The sequence below is a fragment of the Oryctolagus cuniculus genome, chromosome 2, assembly GCF_964237555.1.
Source record: "Oryctolagus cuniculus chromosome 2, mOryCun1.1, whole genome shotgun sequence".
Taxonomy (NCBI): Eukaryota; Metazoa; Chordata; class Mammalia; order Lagomorpha; family Leporidae; genus Oryctolagus; species Oryctolagus cuniculus.
Genome location: NC_091433.1, coordinates 161569577 through 161594553, shown reverse-complemented (window position 1 = coordinate 161594553; position 24977 = coordinate 161569577). Strand labels below are relative to the sequence as shown.

Genomic DNA, 24977 nt, shown 5'->3' with positions numbered 1-24977 from the left:
TGTCACATTTTATATGATAAGACAGCAAAGCACAACTGTCCAGTATCTCCTATATATTGAATGTTGTTGATCATACTAAACATGTCAGCTTAGATTTTCCATAATCATCTCAAATGATTAGGCCATCATTACTGCTAAACCAAATCTTCCTCTCAGTTTCTAATTTATGCTAAAAGCAGGATCATTTTCCCAGAAATGTCTCAGATATGTGGTATAACTTTGAAATAATCTTTGACAAACTTCATTGCAAATCACTCACTATGTTTTCTTTACTTAGCAATGCCTTTCCAATGTTTCCTTTTTGCTGAAGTTTCCTTTTCAATGCATTTCACTGTTACTTTGATACAAACTACTAACACCTCATACCTCAACCATTCCAAGTGCTTTATTAAAACATTCTCATTAATACGAAGAGAACAGATCCAAGTGCTTTTTTTATGAATAGCTCTTTTTATAAAAAATATTTTGGCCAGCGCCACGGCTCACTAGGCTAATCCTCCACCTTGCGGCGCCGGCACACGGGGTTCTAGTCCCGGTCAGGGCACCGGATTCTGTCCCGGTTGCCCCTCTTCCAGGCCAGTTCTCTGCTGTGGCCAGGGAGTGCAGTGGAGGATGGCCCAAGTACTTGGGCCCTGCATCCCATGGGAGACCAGGATAAGTACCTGGCTCCTGGCTTCGGATCAGCGCGGTGCGCCGGCCGCAGCGCGCCGGCCATGGCGGCCATTGGAGGGTGAACCAATGGCAAAATGAAGATCTTTCTCTCTGTCTCTCTCTCTCTCTCTCTCTCACTGTCCGCTCTGCCTGTCAAATTTTTTTTTTATTTGTTTATTTTCAAGGTAGAATTACAGACAGAGAGAAGGAGAGACGGAGAGAGAGCTATTCCATTCCCTGGTTCATTCCCCAAATGGCCGCAATGGCCAGAACTGGACCAATCTGAAGCCAGAAGCCAGGAGATTCTTCCAGGTCTCCCACATGGGTGCAGGGGCCCAAGCATGTGGGCCATCTTCTACTGCTTTTCCAGGCCATAAGCAGAGAGCTGGATCAGAAGAGGAGCAGCCCATAGGGGTGCCACCGGCAGCTACACCGCAACACCAGCCCTGATCCAGGTGCTTTTAATTCCCTTCTGTTATAAACCCCGTCCAGTTGGTGCCAGTTTTTTGGATGTTTACTCAGAGCTCTGCTCTGGATGTCTTAAGTGCCCTGTCCTGATCCTCTTCAGTGCACACATGCTCCACTTAGTGCTGTGAGTGCTCAGTGAGCACGCCTACCCTTTCCCCTCCCCCAGGGAATCTCCCTCCTTCCAGGGGAGGCTGCTATAACTCCTAACAAATCTCAGCCAGGACTGACTGGGCAAGGACAAAACATGCTCCCTGACCTTTGCTACAGAATAATAGAAAACCTAGTATATAGTTGTGACCTTATTCTGCACTTACTTAGGTGCCCTCAATGTCCCATTCTATCATACATCCCTCAATCTCCTTTTAAGAGCATTATTCAAATAAATATGTTGAATAAGAATTCCCATATCAGGGTTGATTTCTACAGTATCAGACATAAGATACCCATTAATTCCCTGATCTTTTTCATTACACTGGTTGCCTGACTCTTCCAAGCGGTATTTCCAAGACTCACACATCATCTGGATTATGGTTGAGTTTGACGTGGAAAAATTCCAGGAATTTTGAAAGTGGGAGGAAAGGAGATGTCAGTGTCTCTCTTCTTGGGTGTTTCTTGCAGCAGTTCTGTCACCTCCTGTGGTCTCTACATCTCCTAATATAAAAATCCTGACCTCCAGTTTGTCTCTCTCTACCTCACATGTTTTTCTCATATATCATATAGTTTCTATACTTGCCCCTATATGGTGAGATTTTTAGTTTTCCAAGTGATAATTCTAAACTTAAGAAGCAAGCAACAGACTTGACTGGAATGATCTATCATCCGCTGGTCTATGATGTCTTCCAAGCTTAGATAATACAACTCATTCCTTTCATTGCCAGGGTTAGGATAATGGTAGCTTTCAGCCAATGTTAAATGTCACCTTTCCTTACTAATCCTTATTTGGCTTCTTAACTCTTCAATCACCAGTGTAACACACACCCAACATTAAATTTCCTATTAGAAATACCTAGTACTTTATGTCACTAACTCAGGGAACAAATATATTGGATGGAACAAAATAATGAAGCAATGTTCCCCAGGAATCTTCTTATTGATCATTTCTACAATTCACATCATCCTCATAAAGTTGAAATGTTTTTAATTTTTCTCTTTCTAAAATGAATGCATTTCCAAACAATACATAAAGCAAAAATAGATGCTTTTATCTAAAAATAACACCCTATGGGAGATATAATAACAAAAAGCAGTGGCCAAATGAATCTAATTTAGACAGACACAGAAATAATGGCTTGGAGAAGCATAGTAAAAAAGGAAGACTACAGGGGATAAAGGAGGTATTGAGGACAGATGAAGGAGGACTGCAAAGGGAGCACTCTAGTTTCACATTTATCTTCAGAGTATGTGTCTTCTTTGGGCTACTGAAAAGGGTATTCTCTAGTCTCTTGTTGGGTCACTCCTTTCTGCTTTTCTCCTTTACTCAGAAAAAGAACTACCATCACACAGCACACATCCAAGTACTGTAATGGAAGTCCACAAAGGGATTGAGCCTTTATGATTACCACAAAGAACATAGATCAATGTCTCTGAATAGCTCAAACTTCTTAGGAACATAGGAAATAGGTGAAACTTTTAGATATTTTCTCAAAGGATATCCTTAATTCCTTTAAAAATGAACAATACAACAAAAAGTTTCTGTAACTATCAGGAAAATTCATCATACAAAAACTCTTTCATTTGCTAGAAAAATGGGATGCCTCCCAAGCAGTATAATATGCTGAATTTGATTAGATTGGTATCTCCCCAATCTCCATACTATTTAGTGTATAGATAGCACAGTTGTAGTAATACAGATTCTGCCATCATTTCCATTGATTGCAGTTGATAATATATGTCACAAACTTTATATTTGAAGTAATATTTATCCTACTCAATGATTTGCATTTTGTTATAATTTGTATATTACCAAGTATTAAAAATTTCAAAATTAAATGTCTCAGTTTATAAAAGCTAATTATTTTAAATGAAGTTCTAAAATACTCATCCAGCCATCTATTCTGTGGAGACTTGAACCTTGGGAAGGACTGAGATACATATGTTAAGTGTACAGTGCAATAGCATGAGCTATGAATATAGAAGGTAGAGAACTGAGTAGAGTCCCAAGTCCAATCTGTTCTTAGTCTATTAATCTACCAAAATAACTTAAAAGCATTTAGTCTCACCTTCCCTTTCTCTAAAATGGCTATAATGCAATTGCCTATCTTGTCATCCTAGATTATAAATATTAAATATCTCTATCATTGTGAGTTATTACAGGAATGTGACAACACCGTGGCAGCCTGTTGGCCAAAAATCATTAAGACAAGATACCACAGGGATGTGGAACAGCTAGCCAGATTTCAAAATGCTACTACTTTCAAGTCTTCTGCTTTGCCACTGTCCAAATAGAAATATACATATACCTTTGACCCATGTAGCCATGAAAGAAAAGTTTATTTTTAGCCTGACCCAAAGATGAAGTAGAAGAGAAGGATCTTGTTCTCTGAATTATAAATAAAATAGGCCCCCTTGTGATTCAATCCCTTGTTTCATCTCTATTCTTTAATTTTTCTTTCTCCTACCCCCAACCTTGATACCCTGAACTTCACCCCACAAATACTTCAGATATTTTGTTGCATCTGTATCTTCACACATTGACTTTTCTCACTCTGGATTTTTTTCACTTCTTTCTTTTCTTGGTTACCTGTGACCCAAACTTCACAAAATATTTTGGGTTTGAACATGGAATACACTTACTGATTTTTATTTCTTAGTGCGACTTGTACTAAGGAAGCTATGCATTGAATGTTGAGTGTCCTTCTATCCCCTCCTAGACTTACTCTTCCCAGCTTCTACTAATCACTATTCTAAGTTCAAATAGAATATCTTGTTAACTTCCATGTATGAGAAAGAACATATGGTAAAGCAATATACCGATAGTATCTACTCCTTTGACAAAGTCAATTCTAATACTTGAAACTTCTGAAAATAAAATGGAGAGTCAAATTCATTTAATGATACTAAAAATAGTCTCTTTTTGCAATCATCAACTTTCTATTAGAATTAAGTACTAAGAAAGTCAATTCTACAGAATTTGTCTTGAATACTCCAAGGAGAATATGAAGGAAAGTTTTCAAACTACAGTAAATTAGACTGAGTTTAAATGTTTGGAAGACAATGCATATTATTAAACCATTGGACACACTAGATAAGAACTGTGGAACTACTTTTTTTGAGACATTTGAGAATAGGAAATATCTGTGCCTTCAAGTTCACAAACTTAATTACCTTGTAATTTTATTCTCCAACCGTGAGAATGAAAAGGAATTAAATTTTATCCTCAAAGGAGGCCCTATATGTTTTTAACTCTAGTTGAAAATTCATAGTGGAAGTATATTGAACAAACATTGAATTAGATCCCCAGCTCCTACCTCTCAATTAGGTTAATTGTTTAGCACTTTTGCCAGAAAAATTAACCTCTTTGAAATATGTTTTCTTTCAATTTAAGATGATGAAGATAAACAATTAAATCTCTCAGGTTCTTTCAATAGCTTATGACTTTATTTATTTAGTAAACATAAAATATTTACAAAATACACACATTGAGGGTAGACATTGTAATTCAGCTTATTAAGTGACACCTTGGACACTTGATTCCCATATTGGAGTATTGATTTGAGTCCTGGATACTCTGCTTCTGATCCAGCATTCTGCTAAGGAGCCTGGGAAGTGAGTGGATGGGGGTCCAAGTACTTGTCTGCTACCCACATAAGAAGATGGAGTTCCTGGCTCAGAGATCTGGCTTCACTAAGCACCAAGTGTTGAAGGTATTTGGGGAATGAAACAGCAGATTAAACATCCCTCGATATCTACCTTTCTCTCTCTGTCACTCTGACTTCCAAATAAATAAATAAATACTTTTTAAAAAATACATGTACTAGAATCAATTGCTTCTAACACAGAACATATTTTTCCATATAATTAATATATTATCCCATCAATATTTACTAAACAACTCATCTTTTATTACTCATTTGAGATGCCATAATCATGACATAATGAATATTTATAATTTCATCAGTGTATGACTCTTTTATAATTAATCAGTTAAACGTTTATTTGCTGAAGAACCACTTCTCAAGTACCTACTGTGTCAGTCACTGTTCTAGGTGACAATTTATCTGTCAATTATTACAGTAGTGCCACTTATTCTTTCACTTATTTTGAAATTTGTAAGAATGCATTCTCCTGAAATTTTACTTGTACTTCACAGACAGTTGTTAATTTCCTAGAATACTCAAAGAAATTTCTAGTTCTCGCATTTTCAAAATGTCTAATTCAGAGCATATTTTTATTTTATGCTTACACTGGGAACATATATTTATATCTGAAGTCCTTTGTCTTGTATTTTCAAAATTGCATGGTTTCTACTACATAACAGGATATGAGATTGTAAGTCAGAGTTTCAAGTTAAAAAGAGTCACTCTGTATTAGATTAATTTGTGTTCAGTTAAATGTGATTGAGCAGGGATAGATATATACACATTTACTTGACCATTTTTCTTGGTACTCTGTTTATTTGCATTCTAAAGAAGTCAGAGATGTATAGAAAAAGCTACTTACATTTTACCAAAAATTCATTACCTTTTCTTCTTGGGCCCCCATCAAGACTACCTTTCCAGAATCCCTTATGGGTAAGCAATAGAGTTCAGGCCAATGGAATGCAAAATGAAGTGATACATGCAATTCTTAGATTGAGTCTTTTAAGTAATGGGTATTATCCTCACCCTACTCTCTTATTCTGTTGGCTAAAGGACATAGGTCATCAAAATACTCTAGGGGATGAGGAAGATGCACATCACACAAGATGAGCCACTATCAACTCTTTCAAGGTAGAAAAATAAACACCTATAATATGTGAACTATTAGGTATCAGCTTATTTTTCTTTTGTTATCAGAGACAAAACTCCCTTGATAACATCACTTTCTAATTATCGTTATTTGTATAGCTGAAGGAACTGTGTTCTACATTACAAATAAAATGTATTAAATTTTTATAGATGAAGTACCACTCAAACCTTCATGAATTCCATTCTTTCCACACTGAGAATTAAAATATGATTTATTACCTTACGTGGGGTTCCCTGGAATGAGAATGCAAGCTGGGGAGTTGTGTGCAGAAGGTCTATCAGGGAGTGTTTTTGGAGATAAAATCTGTAAGTAAATATAAAGAGTAGGACTAAGCAGAAAGAAAAGCTCACAATGTGACAGCCTAGACCTTACAGGGAACTGTGGAGCTGGAATGAACCACTGGTGTTGTGTCATATTGTGGAAAGGAAGTCAGACCCTTGCATTTCTGCATCAGCCTGCTGACCATGATCAACCCTTTGGGAAGGGTCATAACCTTGGGACAAACAATTATGTGTGGCCCATGGCTTGTCCCATTGAGGCAAAAAGCTAAGTGTTGTCAGCATTTGATATTCCTCAAAATTCATGAGATAGGTATATTGGCCATGAAGTCAGGAGTCTTTAAAATACAAAGCATACAGATAATATCACTTTTTATGAATCCAAATTTGTCCCTTTAATAAAAAGCAATGAAATATTACCCAAGTGCATTAATCAGCTTTGTGTTACAAAGAAATACCCAAGGCAGCTAACTTATAAAGAGAAAAAAGTTTGTTTAGCTCACAGTTTTGGAGGTTCAAAGTCCAAGATCAGATAACTTATTTGTTTGGCCTCTGAGGAGGGTGGCAGATTGCAGGGCATAATGGCAGTGACACATATATCTGGAAGGGCTTACATCACCAAACAGGAATTCATGAAGAAAGCCTGGGGTCCTACAATCCCTTCCAAAGGCATACTTCCAATGACATGAACTTCCCACCAGATCCCAACTCTCAAAGATTCCACCACCTCTGACCATTATATCAATATTCTCCAAGGTATGGTGCATGCACTACAACGTATGGGTTATAGCCATTGGTCATTTAAAAAAAGAATATGAGTGCGTATGGGTGTATACATAATACTTTTATACAGCTCTTCAAAAACTATTCATCAAACCATTAAAAACGTTACTACAAAACAGAAAAGTAGAGGCAGTTTCGTGGTGCAGCAGGTTAAGCTACCACTTGGGATGCCCACATTCCATATTGGAGTGCTAATTCTAGTCCTAGTTCATCTGCTTCTAATCTAGCTGCCTGCTAATGTACCTGGGACAGAGCAGATGATGACCTAACTAGTTGGGTTCCTGCTACCCATGTGAGAGACCTAAATGGAGTTCCCAGCTCCTGGCTTCAGGCTGACCAGCCAGTCACTGCAGGCATTTGGTGAGTGAACTAGCAAAGAGAAGATGGATCTCTCTCTCTCTCTCTCTCTCCCCTACTCCATCTCTGGCCTTCTGCCTTTCAAATAAGTAAGTTAATATTTAAAAGCAACAAGCAAGTAGTGTTTTTATATATGTCATTTATATTTTAATTATCAAAATAATCCTTATTTCACATGATCTATATTTTATGTTGTCTCTAAGATGAAATCAAGGTATGACACATGCCCTACATTTACTGTTTTATGTAACATTATGAAAGAAAAAAGTGCTTTGGAAAAATTCTGATGATGCATGTTATTCCTTTTAAAAAGAATCGAAAATGATTCATGAATTGGTCACAGCAGTCTCTTTTCTTTGCGATTTCTTTCATTTGTTCTAAGGTATTCAAATTTTTGGCTTTCATCAATTGTATCACTTAGTGTTTAATCATTTTTTTAAAATAGTTTTTTGTAGATAACTTTGGTTCTGAGTACACAAAATAGATTTGATTGCTTTGTAAAAAATTTTTTTAAAACATTTATTTTATTTATTTGAAAGACAGAGTTACAGAGAGAGGTAGAGACAGAGAGAAAGGTCTTCCATCTGCTGGTTCACTCCCCAGATGATTGCAACGGCCGGAAGCGAATCCAAAGCCAGGAGCCAGGCGCTTCTTCCGGGTCTCCCACGCAGGTGCAGGGGCCCAAGGGCTTGGGCCATCCTCTACTGCTATTCCAGGTCATAGCAGAGAGCCAGATTGGAGGAGGAGCAGCTGGGACTAGAGCCAGCCCCCATATGGGATGCTGGCGCTTCAGGCCAGGGCATTAACCTGCTGCGCCACAGTGCCGGCCCCGCTTTGTAAAAAATTTTTTAAAAAATAAAAAAATAGAAATTGAAGCCATTCTTGCAAAAACAAGTATTTGCTGAACTTTTATTGGTAGTTCTGTGACCCTGCTTTTATGTCCATCTGACTTTAAATCTTTTTCTTTTGCTGTCCATTCATATAGTAAACATTTGCAGACCTTCAAATGATAAACTGAATATGTACAGAATCATCAAAGCACATTACTTGAAATCATTAAAATATCAGTGGCTGTTTGACTACAATGATGAAATATATACTTATTAGAAATTTGAAAATTTTGTAATTTATAATTGCTAAAATAAAATTAAGATTGTATGCTAATTTTTAGTAATAAATGAACATACACAAAAATGTTTTGCAGAACCTTGTTTGTATGTCAAATTATTATACAAAAAGGTTTATGTTTCATTAACTATCATCTCTCTAGTTTGTTTAACAGATTGTTTATAAGAACTCAAATATGAGATAAACTAAGCCAGATTAAATTAACAGGAAGCCCAGATCTTATTAAATGTCACTTGACAAATTATTCTGCATACATTCCTAAAATTGAATAATTCTGGCAGATCATTTCTTGATTGCTTGGTCTCATAAGCTACTCTATCCAATGTTTAGCAAAATTTTCAGTTTGGAATATTCACTACTTATTTGCCCACTTGTTTTGTTTCTTATTTGTTCTGTCCCAGATGGATTCCTGATATCAATTCTTATACAAATAACAAGCTATTCTGCCAGTTTAAAGTCTCACTGTTATGTAAGACTCAGAACAATAGCCAAACCCAATTTGTATCACTTGGTTAACATATTTTTCAGTTTTAACTTGAGTCATACTTTTTTTATTTGCCACTGGTTTAATTTGAAAAGAAAATTTTAAATGCAAGAAAGGAAAGAAAGAAAGGAAACAGTTTTCAATATTTGTAAATTCATTAAACAAAGTAACAATTTACTCATTTAAAAAAAGAGGGGCTTGGGAGTCGGTGTTTGGTCCAGCAGGTTAAGTCCCCACTTGCTAGCACAGCCCCTTTTGTAGCATCAGCTTGAACCTTTCCAATCCAGCTTCCTGCAATGCACCTGGGAAAGCAGAGAATGATGGCCCACGCATTTGCACCCCTGCCATCTGCATGGGAAACCCAGATGGAGTCCCAGCATCATGGCTCCAGGCTGGTCCAGCTCTAACTACGGCAGTCATTTGGGGAATAAATCAGAAGAGGGATGACATCTCTCTATTCTTTCTCTGTCTCTGCCTTTCAAATAAATAAAATATGCCCCCCCCAAAAAAAAAACCTGGACTGTAAAACAAAATACTAAATAAAACTGTATATTACTCAGTGACAGAAAAACTCAAAACTTAACATAATGAAAATATTTTACTAAAAAACCATCAAGCAGGAAAGTACCCCCCCCCCATGTTTAAAGCGATTCCAGTGCAGTTAGGAACTCTTTTCCATTATAGTCTCACACTCAAAATGAAATAAACAACATTGGTTTTCAGCTCGACTGGCACCTTCAAGCTGGGCTTAGAAATTGTAATTAAAATCCATTTAAAAGACTCATTTCACAGTTTACTCGTGGGAAGGAGCACATATTGTTCCAGTTCCATTCCTAAAAAAGCCTCCCACACTATCACCAAGAAATTTTCAAAGGTCATGGTTGAAGTAAGCACCTACCTTGTTTGCACTTGCTCATGATACAAAGTCACCGCCATATCCCGAGTTATATCAGGAACTTCATTTCTGTCATCCAAGGATAGATTCTGGCCCCAATTTGAACTCCAGAAGAGATTTTCGACTCTAACTCTGAAAAGCTCTCTAACATTAAACAGTACTAAACACAGACTCTCAGCTTGAGTGTATGGCTTGGCAATCCAGTCTTCCAGCTGCATGGCTAGTAGTCCTGTCTAAACGTGTGTCACTAATGTTCTGGTGCTGCTTTCACTAATATAATCATTTGAGACATAGTGTGGACTAAAAGCAAACTCAGTGTTATGTAGATAATAAACCTTAAAAGAAATAAACTGAGTGGAGCTGGATTGATTCTTATTTTCTCTACAAAAGTAGAAAAATCTGGACAAAATTAGCAGGATTAAAACATGCACAAGATGTTCACATCTTAAGCTTTTCTCTATTTTTAGTCCCTCTGTAAAATGGGCATGTGTTTCACAGCCCTAACAAAGGAGTAGCTCGACAGAGGTCCAGTCACTGTCCTTCCTGGTAACTGAGGTTCACAAACAAACTAACCAACCAAACGTAGTGGGTTGACTGGAAAAGGAATCCTCTTATTGTCCTTTCCAAACAATGGAACAATTAAAATGTTTATAAATATGGAAGCGTATAGTAGGCTTTCCGTGTGTTCACTGGTAGGTAATTATAACAAGTGAGAAAACTGTTAATAGGTTTATCCCATATAAGCATCTAAACTGATGCAAAAAGCACATTAAAGGCCCATTTCTGGAAATTATTATGCTAAGTGAAATAAGCCAGACTCAGAAAAATAAACATCACATGTTTTCTTTTATGTGTTGAAGTTAATACAGACTATAAAAATTATGTGGCTGTCATATCATTTGGTATATAGTGATTAATATTGCTTCATTAAATCACATCATGTAATTCACAATAAACCCTTATTTGCCCACATTGTGAACATTGTCAAGAATTCCTTCCTTTGTGACATTAATATGTTTTTAAAAATATGGCATATATTATTTGTATGTATATAATGTCTAGATTTGAGGTTCATGTGGCAAAATGTTAAGAAAAATGTTAAATTTTAAAACTAGGACATCTGCCATTCTATGTCCTAAACAGCACTCTGGCCTCAGAATCAGCCCTTAAGGCATACGGATCTGGCTGAAATGCCCATGAGAGTATTTCAGGCATGGAAAGCCAGGACACTCTGGGGAAAAAAAAAAAAAAAAAAAAACCTAAATGAAAGATCTCCGCAAGTGAGATCCCAGTGGAAAGAACAGGTCTTCAAAGAAGGAGGTACCTTTCTCTGAAGGGAGGAGAGAACTTCCACTTTGACCATGGCCTTGTCTAAATATGATCAGAGTTGGTGAACTCAAAAGGCTTCCATAGCCTTGGCAACTCATGACAAGAGCCTAGGGTGATTACTGATGCCATAAACAAGAGTGTCAATTTGTTAAGTCAACAACAGGAGTCACTGTGCACTTACTCCTCATGTAGGATCTTTGTCCTTAGTGTGCTGTACATTGAGATTTAATGCTATAACTAGTACTCAAACAGTATTTTTCACTTTATGTTTCTGTGTGGGAGCAAACTGTTGAAATATTTATTTAATGTATGCTAAACTGATCTTCTGTATATAAAGAGAATCAAAAATGAATCTTGATGTGAATGGAAGGGGAGAGGGAGTGGGAAAGGGGAGGGTTGTGGGTGGGAGGGACGTTATGGGGGGAAAGCCATTGTAATCCATAAGCTGTACTTTGGAAATTTATATTCATTAAATAAAATTAAAAAAAAAATTAAACTAAAATTAAAAAAAAAAAGGTTAATCCAAAAATGACTCATTTCTTTTTTAAAATCTGTTGTTAGTAATATTTTGAAATACTCTCTGCATAAATGGAATCTTAGTGATTGAAGAGAGTCATATATCCAATTTACTCAGGGCAACTTATGTACAGGATTAATAAGATTGCACTGAAATGCTGCAATATAACTGTTGTCATTTCTCTTCAACCATAGCCTAATAACAAATGCTGCTACTTATTTCTTTGTTATTAGATTACACAACTGTTTTATTAAATACTTTAAATAATTAGCTGAATTATCATATATGCAGACAAAGGAACTTGCTTAATGTCATATAGATATTATGTGGTAATTTCAAATCCTAATTGAACGTTTCCAAAATGTTCTTAACCACTATAATACTTTTCGGTTTGAATTCATATTAAATTGAGCATTGCATGATACGTCTACAGAAAGAAAGCCAGGATGGAAATTTTAAATTGCTATCTCTAAGATTAATTTTAAAATTTTTAGCAAGCAGACTCAATGTGACACTATGTATGTCAGAATTCTTTGACCTTTATGAAAATAAAAAAGAAATTATGGCAGAACTTACTAACATTATATCCAACTATTTCAAAGGTTTTCCAAATGTGTTCAAATAATTTCCAGTCTTTCATTCCCACACTATTGCAATTATGGAAGGAAGTATTTAACTTCCTGGTTTGGATGCCTGCATCCCACATCAGAATGCCAGGGTTCAATTCCCAGCTTCAGTTCTTGATCCCAGCTTCCTGCCAATGCAGACAGACTCCGGAAGGCAGCAGTGATGGTTCAAGAACCTGGGTTCTTGCCACCCAGATTGCAAACCTGGATTACATGGTTTTCCTGGCTGCTGGACTCCTGACTCTAGCCCAGATCTATTCCTGACCAATGCATGTGGGGGAAGTGAAACAGTGGATTGGAGTCTCTCTCTCTCTCTCTCTGTGTCTTTCAAATAAATTTATTTTTCACTGAAATACCTCCCCTCATCTTGAATTCAGTAAGCTTCTAAAGCCCTGTAATTGATTTAGTTAAATACTGTCATTAAAAAGTCAAATGTATGTTTAAAAGGAACTGTTTTTATAAAAGGAAAATGATTATGAGATTTGTTAAATGTGTGACTGTTTTTCTTTTTCAGAATTGTTTGCTTCCTCACTAATGAAGTATAGCAAGGCATAATTGGTAAAAAGAAAATAACTACCAGAAAATGAAACTCCATGGGATATATAACAGTCTCCAAATGAAGAGATCACAATATATTTAATTCCATTTTCTTTCTTAAGTAACTACATACATATGGGCAACTCGCTTCACATTAGTTAATCCTCTATGAGAGAATAGTGGTGCTTGAGAAAAATAAGGAGGGTTATGAGTCATAAAAATAATAACAAAACTTTTGAACACCTATGCATTTCCTTTTTAAAGAAAGATTTTTTTATTTTTATTTGAAAATCAGAGAGAGAAATCTTCCATATGCTGGTTTACTCCCCAGATGGCCACATGGCCAATGGGATAGACCAGACCTGAGGCCAGGAGCCAGGAGCTTCTTCCAGATCTCCTGTGTGGGTGGCAGGGACCCAGGTACTGGAACCGTCTTTTGAGGCTTTCCTGGGTGATTAGCAGGGAGATGGATGGGAAGTGGAGTTTCTGGGACATGAATCATTCTCCACATGAGAAGCCAGCATTGCAGGCAGTGACTTTACCCACTACACCATCACACCAGCCCCATACCTATGCATTTCTGATGTGAAAACAGATGATAGTGAACACACATTTGGGTAGACCTTTTAATAACTTGTTTCGTGTACACTGGAATCAATACAAAGAGACTGTCTTGGCAGTACTGTTCTCTGAGAAAGCATGTATACTCTGGTGGCCAAAATGAGTGCATGCTGTAAAGTGAGAAAACACGAAAGCATGGAACTCCAGCCATAACAAATAACATGCATGTCCTGTGAGGACACTCTTCTCTATTATCTGCCTTGTTATCATCATCTGTTTATTTTTTAGGCTGCAGCTTTGATATGATCTCAGCAAAGCATCATTGTACAGTTAAGCCACCTCCCTTTGGTGTGCCCAGAGTTCTCCTTATGCTTATCTCTTCTAATTTCTTCCATGATGAACTATTAATTTGCTTCTCTCTCTCTTCTTCATCAGCGTGGAAATTCTTTGTGGTCCAAATATTTGATTTGATCATCTTCATTCTGTGCCTACTGCAAATTTTAATGCATGCTTGGTAGAGATAAAAAAAAATACAAAAGAAAGGCAGATTATGTTGTAGGAAAGCTGGTGAGATGAGTCTGGGTTGGAGTCTGGTGTTGACAATGTGCTAAGAGAGGCAGCAAAGTTTTATCTGAGTAGGAAACAGGGAACCTCTGAGCAAATGGAAGGGCTGGCAGGGAGAGAGACCAAGCCGCTGATGTCTCGCAGTATAGGAATATTGGTTTGTTTGTTTGTTTGTTTGTTTTGTTTGTTTTTTTACCAATTTCATTGGACAGCATTTCAGTGAAGCTCCTTACACTGATATATTGGAATTCAATCTCTATCCTGCTAAATTTTACAACAAACTTTAGAAAAGATGTTGGAAACACCTTCTGGTTACCAACAGTTTCCCCAAATCTTCAATTTACTTCTTCCTGATAGCTGTGTCCTCTTAAAACTCCTTCCCTTATTCACAAACTTTACTCTGATCTCCAATTGAAACCATTATTATGGGAGAGATCTGAACTGAGACATAAAAGATGGAAATCATGTAGAAAAAGTAAAGTAAAAAGGTGTTCTGGGCCGGCGCCATGCTTACTAGGCTAATCCTCTGCCTGCGGTGCCGGTACTCCAGGTTCTTGTCCCGGTTGGGGCGCTGGTTCTGTCCCAGTTGCTCCTCTTCCAGTCCAGCTCTCAGCTGTGGTCCGAGAAGGCAGTGGAGGATGGCCCAGGTGCTTGGGCCCTGCACCCACATGGGAGACCAGGAGGAAGCACCTGGCTCCTGGCTTCGGATCGGCGCAGCGCGCCGGCCGTCACAACCATTTGGGGGTGAACCAACAGAAGGAAGACATTTCTCTCTGTCTCTCTCTCTCACACACACTAACTCTGCCTGGCAAAAAAAAAAAAAAAAAAAAAAAAAAGGTGTTCCGGCTTTTAAATCAGATAGTGAAGCTCATTTAGATATTTCACACGTCAGCAAGCATAAGATAATGGATAGAAAAATCAAGAGAGTGGATAGAAAGACCAGGTTCTCCTAAAGCTGATGAATTCCACCACCAAAGCCAAAAAGAATAAGAGGCATCCTGACCTTGACCCAGTATCTGGCATTAACCACTTGGTGATCAGTAGACCACTGGGGAAATCCTGGGAATATTTAAAATCCTTTGAATATAATCCAAGTGAAACTGTGCTAAATCACATGCTAAGAGTCATTGGAGTCAGAATTTCCGTTCTAAAGGTTATTCAATTGGATGGCACTGCTTCACATCAATTTCTCTAGCTTCCCAATTCTTTATAACTCCATTTACATCTCTTCTGTCCAAATGTCCCAGGTCATCACCACTGGACTCCACACTTCATCTTCCAGATCTTACATGTCCTAAGATTACATGAAATTACTGCTATTCTTATGACCAGTCTATGTTTGACTCAAACTTCTACTCTTGGAAAATATCCCTTATCCAACTGAGATTTGGGGACCAATACTGCCCAAAGCTGGCCCACGTCAGTCGTTTGCCATGAAAAATCTTTCACAGTTTCAAAAAATTTCATAAAATTTCAAAAATTCTCTTTCAAATGTTAGGGTTTTTTAATTTGAGAAACAGATTAGGAGAGAGAGTTAGGCAGATGGGGAGAGAGAAAGGGGGGGAGGGTTTCCCAGAACCTAACAGACATTTTGAATGTCAGTTGAACACAAACTTTTATCCATAGAAGAATCCAGTAGCAAATCTCCTTTCAGAGAAAATAGTGCTTATCAGCCTGCGCTGCGGCTCACTAGGCTAATCCTCCGCCTGGGGCACCGGCATTCCAGGTTCTAGTCCCAGTTGGGGTGCCAGATCTGTCCAGGTTGCTCCTCTTCCAGTCCAGCTCTCTCTTCCAGTCCAGCTCCTCTTCCAGTCCAGCTCTATGGCCCACCGTAGTGGCCATTTGGTGGGTGAACCAACGGAAGAAAGACCTTTCTCTCTGTCTCTCTCACTATCTAACTCTGCTTGTCAAAAAAAAAAAAAAAAAAGAAAGAAAGAAAGAAAAAAAATAGTGCTTGTCATTCAACTTACTGACTCATACTGGAATTTAATTCCATAAAAACATTAGTCAATTATGTATGGACAGAACACAGTTTTGCCATCCTGATAAAATATTGTTTTTCAAAATGAGCAAGTGAACATGTCTAAAAACAGTAATATGATCATAAGTAAAGTTTGACCTTCAAGCAAGGAATATCTTGCCTCAAAGTATATAAGCAGCTCATGTGTAATTTCTACTGACAATAAAATTACAACACAGTCTGGATCTTTGTCAGCAAAGTCATGGCCTCTTTAAGTGTGAAGGTCATAAGACAATATACAAGCTGACAAATTAACTAAAACCATTTTGATAAACATTTACTAAGGTAAATATTCATTAAAGTATTAGAAGAAATAACTAAAAATTGAATATTTTCCTAAAGATAATTGCTTTCATCATTAACTGTGAATGAATTTTTTAAAAATTTATTTATTTACTTGAGCGAATTATAGACAGAGCGAGGAAGAGACAGAGACAGAGGTCTTCCATCCATTGGTTCACTCCCCAAATGTCACAACAACCAAAGCTGAGACGATCCTAAGCCAGGAGCCAGGAACCTATTCCTGGTCTCCTATGTTGGTTCAAGGTCCCAAGCACCTGGGCTATCTTCCACTGACCTCCTAAGCCATCATCAGGGTGATGCATCAGAAGTGGAGCTGCTGGGACTCTTATCAGCACCCACAGGGGTTACTGGCACTGCACGTCAATGCTTAAGCCACTATACCACAGTGCTGGCCCCTGAATACATATTAATTTCTGTAATTAAACATATAATATTTTTCTTTTAAATGTTTTAATTCCTCACTATAGTTAAACATCAAGATACAATTAAAAATCAAAATGAAATTTTTTAAAAAAACTTTTATTTAATATATATATATATATAAATCTCCAAAGTAAAACTTTTGGATTATAGTGGCTTTTCCCCCCATAACCACCCTCCCACCCGCAAACCATCCCATCTCCTACTGCCTCTCACATCCCATTCTTTTTTTTAATTATCCTTATAAACAGATCAACTTAGTATATACTAAGTAAAGATGTCAACAGTTTGCACCCACATAGACACACAAAGTATAGATTACTGTTTGAAGACTTGTTTTACCATTAATTTGCAGAGTACAACACATTAAAGACAGAGATCCCATATGGGAAGTAAGTACACAGTGACTCCTGTTGTTGATTTAACAAATGACACTCTTATTTATGACATCAGTAATCATCCTAGGCTCTTGTCATGAGCTGCCAAGGCTATGGTAGCCTCTTGAGTTCACAAACTCCGACCTAATTTGGACAAGGCCATAATCAAAGTGGAAGTTCTCTCCTCCCTTCATAGAAAGTTACCTCCTTCTTTGTCCGTTCTTTCCACTGGGCTCTCACTCACAGAGATCTTTCATTTAGGTCGTTTTTTGCCACAGTGTCTTGGTTTTCCATGCCTGAAATACTCTCATGGGCTTTTTAGCCAGATCTGAATGCCTTAAGGCTGATTCTGAGGCCAGAGTGCTGTTTAGGGCATTGCCATTCTATGAGTCTTCTGTGTATTGAGCTTCTCATGTTGGGTCATTCTCTCCTTTTTAGTTATGTCAATTATTATTAGCAGACACTCATCTTATTTATGTGATCCATTTGACACTCAATCCTATCTTTATGATCAATTATGAACTTAAACTGATCACTTTAGTAAGATGGCATTGGTACATGCCAATTTAATGGGTTTTGGAGTCCTGTGGCATGTTTCTAGCTCTACCATTAGGTGTAAGTCCGAGTGAGCATGTGCTGAACTGTACATCACCTCCCTCTCTTATTCTCACTCTTATTTTTAACAGTGATCAATTTTCAGTTAATTTTAAACACCTAAGAATAATGGCATGTTAATTAAAGAGTTCAACTGATGGTATTAAATAATGAATTGAGCTGCAATAAACACTGAGGTGCAGATAGCTCTTTTATTTGCCAATTTGATTTCCTTTGGGTAAATTCTGAGGAGTGGGATGGCTGGGCCTTGTGGCAGGGCCATATTCAGGTTTCTGAGGAATCTCCAACCTGTCTTCCATAGTGGCTTTACCAGTTTGCATTCGCACCAACAGTGGATTAGTGTGCCTTTTTCCCCACATCCTCACCTGCAGTGTTATTAGTTGATTTAAAATAAAATTCTTAATTTTAATCAGAGAACCAGGAAAACCAACTTAAGTCCTCTCTGTCTAATTATGGTTTGTGAGTACATGTATGTGTATTATTACTCATTATTGAAAAATCAAAAATGATTTAGGCTCTTTACTACATATGCATCTGAACTGGTAAGGCAATTCATTTTTATATTGTCCAAACACACACACACACACACACACACACACCAGAATTTAATTCAATTGCTATAAAAAAGACTTATGCACAAAAATTCAGATATTCTAGTTTGTCTTAGTTACATGATTCCTTCAGATATAATATGAACAATACAGAAATTATTTCATGTGTTTATGTTTGCATGTATGTGTTTGTGCAAAGAAACAATAACAAATGAATAAGTGAAAATGTGCTATTCCTAATGGAGATTCAAATGTTTAAGAAAGCTTAATGGGTTTTAAATCTAGTACCCATTATTTGGGCATATTTATGAACTTAAATTCTTTTAATCAGTGTTAATGAATGAATTCAGTGAATATCCACAGTAAAGAATTCCTCTGGTATTCTTGGATGAAGTAATCACTTCATTAATCTCAATATTAATTGTATTCTATTTTGTATGTCTACTGTTAGTTTAAAAACTCAAGAAAAGCAATACTGTCACCAAAATGTCTTCCCACATTAATCTGTCAACACTAATTGCTGCCTCGATTCTAAGATAGTTTGAATAGAAAATCACAGGTGTTTCTTTCTCTTAGACATTTTTCTCTATTTTTTTTTTATCAGAAAGAGCAACTGAAGATAAACATCTTAGCAAGCACTGAGCAAGCCAAAATCAAGTAGTCACTCAATTGTTAAGAATTCTGCAGTTCTAGGCCGGCGCCGCGGCTCACTAGGCTAATCCTCCGCCTAGCGGCGCCGGCACACCGGGTTCTAGTCCCGGTCGGGGCACCGGATTCTGTCCCGGTTGCCCCTCTTCCAGGCCAGCCCTCTGCTGTGGCCAGGGAGTGCAGTGGAGGATGGCCCAGGTGCTTGGGCCCTGCACCCCATGGGAGACCAGGAAAAGCACCTGGCTCCTGGCTCCTGCCATCGGATCGGTGCGGTGCGCCGGCCGCAGCGCGCCGGCCGCGGCGGCCATTGGAGGGTGAACCAACGGCAAAGGAAGACCTTTCTCTCTGTCTCTCTCTCTCACTGTCCACTCTGCCTGTCAAAAAAAAAAAAAAAAAAGAATTCTGCAGTTCTAAAGTATTCTTTCAGCATATTTAGTAAGAAAGCTTCAAATTTTTTTTTTTTCTGTTTCATATCCTAAGTGATCCCTTCATACTTACTCGACTTTACTATAAACCCGTGGTTTCTGATTTAAATATAATCAACTCTTAGTAATGAGTTTAAGCTTGGTATCTTTAGTTGGTTTTCTTAATTTCATTCCAAATTGTATAATTTAGGAACAGAGGAAATTTTTACGAGGTTAGTAGTGATTACTGGTAGATCAAGATGACCAGCTTAATTCATACCAATCTGGGCTATAGGTCTGAATTTTCTGTTTCTAGATTATGTATATTTTTATTTATTTATTTAAAAGTCAGAGTTAGAGAGAGAGAGAGAGAGAGAGAGAGAGAGAGAGAAATTTCCCATTTACTGGTTCACACCGCAGGATAGCCTCAATGCCTACAGCTGAGCCAGTCTAAAGTGAGGAGCTAGGGGCTTCATCCAGGTCTCCCACATCAGTGGCAGGGGCCAAAGTATTTGGGCCATTCTCTGTTGCATTTCCCAGGTGCCATAGCAGGGAGATGGATCAGAAGTAGAGCAGCTGGGACACAAACCAGTGCCCATATGGGATGTCAGAATCATCTGTGGCAGCTTTACTTGCTACACCACTACACTGGTTCCTAGATTGAACATATATTTAAATTAAGGAAAAATTAATTATTGTACTCCTTGTATTTGAAGAATTTTGCACAGCTGTTTATCTTTATTCTTGTCAAAATAATCAATATCGTTTATAATCATCTAGGCAAAATTGTCAAATCTTTTCTATCTGTTGGTCTTATCCAACTGATACATCAGAAATTCTTATGATTCTATTTTTCATCAAAAGCGCTAACTAAAGAAATAAAAAATTATAGAGAAAGCAACAAGGAAGTTAAAACCTGAGCATGGCAGAGGATCAAGAAGGCCTGGGTCTGCTGCTATGCTAAATCCTCTCAAGACCACAGCATAACTTGCTGGCCCTCCTGGGTATGCCTTTGAAACGAAACTACAAGGTTGGGGGCCAGCGCTGTGGTGTAGCAAGTAAAGCTGCCACCTGCAATGCTGATATCCCACATGGGCACCGGTTCGAGACTCACTTGCTCAGCTTCTGAGTCAGCTCTCTGCTATGGCCTGGGAAAGCAGTAGAAGATGGCCCATGTCATTGGACCTCTGCATCCAGGTGGGAGACCTGGAGGAGGCTCCTGGCTCCTGGCTTTGGATCAGCACAGCTCTGGCCATTGCAGCCAATTGGGGAGTGAACCAGCAGATGGAAGACCTCTCTTTGTCTCTACCTCTCCTTCTCTCTGTGTGTAATTCTGCCTTTCAAATAAATAAAAAAAAATCTTAAAAAAAAGAAAGATTTATTATTTCTACATCAGACTGCTCCACTTGAGTTACAGAGAAGATGGTTGTACCAACCATCTGGGGTCCTTATTAGTAGAGCAGCAAAATGAGGATGAAAAAGATGTATTATTTCAAGTTGTTTCCACTTATCCCTTCATCTCACTCCCAACCTTCACTTTCAGGACCTTATTTTGTCTCTCTTCTCTTTCAATTCTTCATCTCCAAAATCAGACCAAAGATCAAGGTCAGATTTGAATTTGTCTTGCAAACTTATTTCAGTAGTCAAACAATAGCTTCCAGTACCACACAACAGTTTATAGCCTCACGTCTGAATTTATGAAGGCCTCTTGTGATATGGAAGAAACCAGAATCATAATTTTCAAATGTGACTGTACCTTAGAACCACCTGGATGCCTAAACTGCCAATCTACAAAAATAAATCAAAAGAAATACTATGGTCAAGACTTCACTTTTTAAAATATGTTCTGCAAGTGACCTAGATTAACAAAAACGTTTGAAAAATATTGAAATAAAAGGTAGAAAGACAATTACACAGCCCTAAGTAGGGTTATGTGTACAGATGATTGTGACTTTCAGATTACTGGATGGCTTCTCTTGTAGAAAATGTTACCAGTTACTGCTAGCATAACCATTATCCAAGATAGAGAGAGAGAGAGAGAGAGAGGAAGAGGAGAGAGAGAGAGAGAGAGAGAGAGAGAGAGAGAGAGATCCTCCATCTGTTGGTTCACTCCCCAAGTGGTCAAAGCAGCTGCAGCTAGGCTGATCTGAAGCTGGGAACCAGGAGCTATTCTGGGTCTCCCATGAGGGAGCAGGGCAAAAGCACTTGGCAGGGAGCTGGATCTCAAGTGGAACAGCCGGGACTGGAATTGGCGCCCTTATGGGATACTGACACTGAAGATGGAGGCTTAACTTTCTACGCCACAGCAGCCCTGATGACCCAGATTTCTATGCATAGTTTTCCCTCTATCCTTTACCATAGACAGTATATGATTGAGCCACTCAATATTATTTCTTGTTTTCTATACCATCCCAACTAGACTCTTGTCTCCCAGGCTGTGGCTTCATATATCTGTAGACTTAGTTTAGGACCAATTCCAGTTACAAAGAAAGGACTTAGTAATTCTAGCCGGCACTGCGGCTCACTAGGCTAATCCTCCACCTTGCGGCGCAGGCACACCGGGTTCTAGTCCTGGTCGGGGCACCGGATTCTGTCCCGGTTGCCCCTCTTCCAGGCCAGCTCTCTGCTGTGGCCAGGGAGTGCAGTGGAGGATGGCCCAAGTTCTTGGGCCCTGCACCCCATGAGAGACCAGAAGCACCTGGCTCCTGCCATTGGATCAGCGCGGTGTGCTGGCCACAGCGCATGGCCACGGTGGCCATTGGAGGGTGAACCAACGGCAAAGGAAGACCTTTCTCTCTGTCTCTCTCTCTCTCACTGTCCACTCTGCCTGTCAAAAAAAAAAAAAAAAAAGCAATTCTAGAATTGTGTAGGTGTATGTGGTCATTTCAGTCAGCATGACAGTTCAATCTGAAATAAGGTTTACATAATATATATATATATACACACATATATATATATATATATATATATATTTGACAGGCAGAGTGGACATTGAGAGAGAGAGACAGAGAGAAAGGTCTTCCTTTTCCTTTGGTTAACCCCTACAGTGGCCGCTGCGGCCAGCGCACTGCGGCCGGCACACCGCGCTGATCCGAAGCCAGGAGCCAGGTGCTTCCTCCTGGTCTCCCATGCAGGTGCAGGGCCCAAGGACTTGGGCCATCCTCCACTGCACTCCCAGGCCACAGCAGAGAGCTGGACAGGAAGAGGAGCAACCGGGACAGTATCCGGCGCCCCGACCAGGACTAGAACCCGGTGTACCGGCGCCACAGGTGGAGGATTAGCCTATTGAGCCACAGCGCTGGCCCACACTAAGATGTTTATCCCTTATTTAAGGATGTGTATCTCATAGAGGTTGAATAAACAAGGACAATAGATTGGAGGATGTATTCCTGGAGGACAGATACAGGAATTGTTGATAATGATAATTAAATGATGCAGATATGAAAATCATAGATTTGGCCAGATTGGGAATGAAGGGTCAGTTTCACAAACATATATGATAAACTACAGTTACATATGAAAACACTCTATGTACTTTTAAAATGGAATATTAAAGGTAAATATTTTCTTTTAATAATTGAATACTTCCTTTTTTCTCATTCTAGACAATATGACATGAAGTTGATGGTGAGAATGAAATCCTGTTTTTCACAACAAAAGGTATGCAGTTAGAGACCCTTATGCTTAGTAAATTAGCCAGTCCCAAAAAGCCAAATACATTGTTTGTTTTCCCTGATATACAGAGTACAAAAATGTAATATATATCAACAATATTGAAATTTTGAGATTTTATTATTGTTTATGGCCCCTATTTGTATTCCAGAAGAACAATGATTTTTCTACTTACTTGTTGAATTCTTATTTAGTGGTGCGCAGGGATAGTGATTGTAAATTGAAGTTGTGTCATTGCAAAAATTAAGAGAAAAATAAGAAACAAAGGAGGAAGGAGAACACAAGTATTATTGTGTTCTTAAAACTATGTATATGAAATGTTATCTCCATATAAATAAACATTTTAAAATAAAAATCTCATGGAGATGATCCTGACTGAATTATGGGAAAAAGAAAGGGGTGCATCCATGTAATAAAGCTGAATAAGCCAAAAGAAAAAAAAAAAAAAAAAACAACCTCCTCTGCTTTGATTTGAGTGTTTGTCCCCTCTAAGACTCATGTTAAAACTTAATCTCCAAAGTCACATGTCAATGGAATTTGGAGGTGAGCCTTCTGGAAGAAATTAGGATTGGATGACATTATGAGGGTTGTGTTCCCATGATGGTGTTAGTAGCTGTATACGAAGAGAGACTTGAGGACGCATAGTTGCTAAGACACTAGGTGATGTCCTATGCTGTCTCAAGACTCCACAGAATCTCCACCATCTGGGATTTTTATGTGCTATAGTCCCTCAACTTTGGACCCCTTAGACTCCAAAACTATGAGTTGGTTGGGGCCAGCGCTGTGGCGCAGTGGGTTAACGCCCGGGCCTGTAGTGCCGGCATCCCATATGGGCACTGGTTCGAGACCCAGCTGTTCCACTTCCGATCCAGTTCTTTGTTTTGGCCTGAGAAAGCAGTAGAAGATGGCCCACGTCCTTGGACCCCTGCACCCACATGGGAGACACAGAAGATGCTCCTGCCTCCTGGCTTCAGATTGGTGAAGCTCCTGCTATTGCAGCCATTTTGGGAGTGGACCATCGAATGGAAGACCTCTCTCTCTCTCTCTCTCTCTCTCTGCCTCTCCTCTCTCCGTGTAATTCTGCCTTTCAAATAAATAAATAAATCTTTTCAAAAAGAAACAAAACTATGAGTTGGATAAACCTTTATTCCTTTAAATTACCCGCCCTGTGATATCCAGGGCCATCCTCCACTCATGCCGAAAATAGACTAACACACTGTCTAGGACTCCAACATTAGAAACACATCCTTTTGGTCTTCATTATGTTTTATTTTTGAAAGTTACGTCAAACTATATAACTCCTCAGGGCTTACATCTCACGAAATCAAAGTTCTGGACAAATGGGGAGAGTGTAGGGCAAAAGAGACCCTGGGCACTAGAGGCATTAGAGGATAATCCAATGACAAATGTGCCTCTCTGTTTGGGCAAGGATCAGAACCCTCCCTGGAGGGAAAGCTGACCTCCCCACAGCAGAGTTGGCTATAGCAGCTGCTCTCTGCACTTTTACAGATCAAAATCTCGAACCAAACACTGTAATGAACTACCCCAAGCTACCACTCTGCCCTCCAAAAACTGCTTTTGATGGAAATGAGTTCCATTTAAAGCAAAATGGTAACACACAATGCAGTCTTTTTTGTCACTGATGTTGACAGGGTGGCTCTAAAATTTGAGCTTGATCTGAATCCATCATCTTTTGAAAGATATACAAAAGAATAAGTGAGTGAAAGTACAGGGCTACATTTCACTTTGAGCAATATAATTTACTCTGTGGGACTCATGAAAGCAAAATTAGAAAGACATGAAGCTTTGATTAGCCTGAGAGGCCTGCCTATGCTTCTGTTT

General features: G+C 38.6%; 2 long non-coding RNA genes across 23 annotated transcripts in view; one reads left to right on the top strand and one right to left on the bottom strand.

Moving 5' to 3' along the window:
- Nucleotides 1–24260, top strand: part of LOC138848640 (uncharacterized) — an 82285-nt gene extending 58025 nt beyond the window's left edge. The window contains exons 2-3 of the long non-coding RNA XR_011386695.1: nucleotides 23069–23123; nucleotides 24008–24260. This is a non-coding gene — a long non-coding RNA (uncharacterized lncRNA). The remainder of the gene's footprint in view (nucleotides 1–23068; nucleotides 23124–24007) is intronic.
- LOC108176366 (uncharacterized) overlaps nucleotides 1–24977 on the bottom strand; it is a 259220-nt gene that overhangs the window by 188757 nt on the left and 45486 nt on the right. For 19 of the 22 annotated variants that reach the window (XR_011386688.1, XR_011386673.1, XR_011386674.1 and 16 more), the window contains one exon: nucleotides 6285–6369. The exons of the other annotated variants lie outside the window; for them this stretch is intronic. This is a non-coding gene — a long non-coding RNA (uncharacterized lncRNA). The remainder of the gene's footprint in view (nucleotides 1–6284; nucleotides 6370–24977) is intronic. 22 annotated transcript variants of the gene reach the window in all.